Genomic DNA, 3731 nt, shown 5'->3' with positions numbered 1-3731 from the left:
AGAGTTAGACCAGAATTATTTAAATTGAGTGTTATGCCCAGCGCTTCAAGAGAATCATCCACTATGGCAGAAAGATCAATGGGTGAGTATATAATCGGATTACGAATAAAAACCATCATACCTCGAATGTTCGCCATATTAGAGTCAATTCGCAAGCTGTCAAAGCCACGTATACGAAAATCGTATCTTTGGCTTACGCATGTTTCAGCCAGAAAGAGGATGTCCATAGATTCCGCCAGCCTCTCGATATCTCCCTTCTTTCCGTGGGTTCCACGGCAGTTCCAGTACGCTATTTTTATAGATTGCAAATTAGACATAGTTGTGTAAGAAGGTTTTGAGTGAATCGAGGATGTTTTGGAATTCGGATCCGAAAATTGCTGTGAGGAGCGGAATAGGTATTAAATTCAGAATGTTCAATATGAAGGGCGCGATCGAGCGCATAAATTGTGAGAAGTCGTTGAAGTTAGTATAGTTTAAGGGAGGAGAGGAAAAAGGCGGTATAGGTGGGAAGGGGGGGAGGGGGAGAAGGGGGACGAAGAGGTAGGATAGCCGAGTCCGGGGGGAGAGAAGTTAGGGGTTCTACCGTTAGGTGAGAAAAGGTATGAGTTGTGAATCTCATGTATGGGGTCATGAGGATTCATGGTTCTATGAATCGATAGCTTGGAAGTATTTACAGGTAAATTATGATGATGGGTACGAGAAGTGGAAGAGAGGGAAGGCGCGTGTGGTTCAGAAGAGGGAAGGTGCAGTGATTGTGCGTTCGGAGAAGTGGAAGAAGATTTGCTGGTTACTGCCGCATAAGAGCGGTCCGGGATATACGGTCGACCATCTGATACATAGGAGCTGTGTGACTGTTCGGAAGAGATAAGGTCATTGTAATTGACGGTTTTGCGGGCTGAAAATGAAGGTTGAGGGAGAGAAGGAAAATCAGAGTGGTGAAAGGTATTAGGAGGTGAAGGGGGGTGCAGGGGGGGGGAGCCGAGTCTAAGGCGTGCCTCAGCGTAAGAAATATTATCCAAGGCCGCTGTTGCATAAATTTGCTTCTGTCTTAGATATGCAGGGCACGACGGGGAAGAAGGCAGGTGTTCCCCACCACAGTTGCAACAACATGGGGGAAGCTGCGACCGGGGACACTCCTCCGGCAAAGAATGTTTAGCATTCCCACAACGAGCGCATCTCGCTTTGCCCTTACATTCTGCGTTAACGTGGCCGTAACGAAGACACGAGACATTAGTACTCTAGGGAGATAAGGGTAAACAGGAAAGTTAACATGCAGGAAAGTGATCGCGCGGGGTAGGAATTGGCCTCGAAATTTAATAAGGATAGTCTTAGATGGAGAGGTAACGAGCTCACCGTCGCTGCGCGTTCTAATGTTGAGTCGTTTAGCTGACAAGATTTTGTATTGCGATGAGAATAAATTAACCACGTCGTTTTCGGAAATATCTAAGCGAACGTTACGAATAACGCCCGTTCGCAGTATGTTAAATGACGGGATGGATGCAATAAGACCGGCGTCCTTGATGTTCTGGTGCGTAAGCGCCTTATTTGCCGTCTCCATGTCCTCAAAATGAACGGCAACCTTGTTTCTATCCGCGGATTTTATTTCAAGTATTTTGCCGTTAGCGAAGCGTGAAACTATTCTCGCAACTGGTATCGGATCGAGGCGTACATCATTATTCGCATTGTCCATAGCGCGACGAACGAAAACAATAAACGGGGAGCGATCCCCTTTGTCATAGGTTATGTTGAGGTTATGGTCGGCATTAGAGCCCGTGTTCGTGACATTGGACATGGCCTTAGGCGCTCTCACATCTTCCTCAGATGACGAGGTTCTGGCACGCTTGTTTGGGGGGTTCCCCTTGGGTTGTCGACAATGATATTATTTGGAACCAATGAAGCCGACGACTGTATGCGGTGTCACAGTCGCTCGTATCCATGGAGGCGTCGTCCTCAAGAGGAGAGGGGGGGATTCAAGCACTGATTGTCGCGTACGTTCACCGGTGAACGGGACCGAGAACGTGGAAGCGATTGCGTAGATATGATCGAGGATGTGCGAGAATTGGGAGAGGGATCACGCGAAATACATTTAAGTGCATCATTCTTTTCTTTTTTCCCCTTCTTTTTCCCTATGTTCGCTTTTCCCGATGCGGATGATGTAGCAGGTAGCGACGGTTTTCGACCTTTGATCAATGGCGGAGGCATTAATTGTAAAGAGATCGGCCGAATATTCTCTTTATCACTGCCATGATCATCACTCACGTTCGCGCAAAAAGAGTCAAAGTCCTTTAGAGTAGCGGAGATCCGCTTATCATTATCAGGCGGGCCGCCGCCGGGATCCGGCGAGGCCATGACACCGTCCTGCATAGCAGGGACAAAGAAATTCTAGTAGCAGGCAATAAAGTATATACTCACGCTAAAAGGAAGAAAAAAGGTAAAAGGGTACCTCAAGGAGAAGAGTACCGTAAATACGGAAGGCAGGCCGAGGCCCAGAATGCACGGGAAAACAGCCAAAGGAACGTAGGCGCTAAGGAGAGACCACTACTCGAACCGTCGCGATCGACCGTCACACCACGCCATTATAGATGTCGATGGCACTCACTTGGGGTGCGTTCCGTTTCTCACATAATGCGCATAATGCGTCGTTTATCCTTGTTGCTCACCAAATGTTAAACAAGGACAATGGATGCATCATGCACATCATACGCGATACGGAACGCACCACTGATGTTGCTCGGTGCCAGTGGCTAGTAAATTTGCACTAGTGCTGAAACGGTGTGGTGTCAGTGATGGTATACGGGAATACGGGCCGCTTTTCTTGCGCACGCGCATCGGTAGAGTCACGTGAACCAATGGTGTCTCGCGCTCGCCTAGTCGCTTTAGCCGGCTCAGTTTCGTCTTCTTGGGCCGTGGCCGTGGGTGTCTGTGTTATGGGTGCAAAAGTCTAGTTTTGACGGGCTCAACGGAGGCACAAACACACACACACGCGCGCGCGCGCACACACAGGAGACAGGAGGTTAGAAATGTTTTAGGTAAGTATAAATCTATTTATTTCCCTATAAACACACAATATTTTTAGAATATTGAATGAATATTATTTACCCTTTTTAATATTCATATAACATTCTAAGAATAATGTGTCTTATAGGTTATTATTAATATTGTATTTATAAAGTTATTTTTATCTTTCCTTTTTTCCAGCTTATTTTCAGCCTGTTCTTAATGTTAAATTTGTATTAAATAAAAATATATAATATATTATATTTGATGGGTGATTACAGCACTCCTTCTTACTCGTATTAGATACTTCACTGAGAGCGCATACGCCGCGCATGCGCACGAAAAGCGGCCTGTATACCATCACTGGCTGCGTTCAGCAAACTCAACAGTTGAGTGAGCGCCCGCTGTTATTGGTGTATTCTTTTAGATCGTCCAACCAGATTTTAGATCTAGAAAAATACATCAATAGCAGCGAGTGCTCACTCAATTGTTGAGTTTGCTGAATGCAGCCATTGTATGGTGTATGCGATCCGAGTGTGGTTTTACTTGCCTTGATTCAGATCCAGTGCTCCTAGTAACTTAACTCTCTCACTACCCCGAATCAATGGGTGCATCCAGAAGCACGACCGCTCACTGAGCGCTCAGTGAGCTCTTGCATCTGGTTGGCATATTCCATTAGATCGAAAAATATAGACCAAACAGATACAAGAGCTCAATGAGCGCTCAATGAGCGG

Source organism: Trachymyrmex cornetzi, unplaced genomic scaffold (assembly GCF_001594075.2).
Source record: "Trachymyrmex cornetzi isolate Tcor2-1 unplaced genomic scaffold, Tcor1.1 scaffold39, whole genome shotgun sequence".
Classification (NCBI taxonomy): Eukaryota; Metazoa; Arthropoda; class Insecta; order Hymenoptera; family Formicidae; genus Trachymyrmex; species Trachymyrmex cornetzi.
This window is presented reverse-complemented; position numbering follows the sequence as displayed.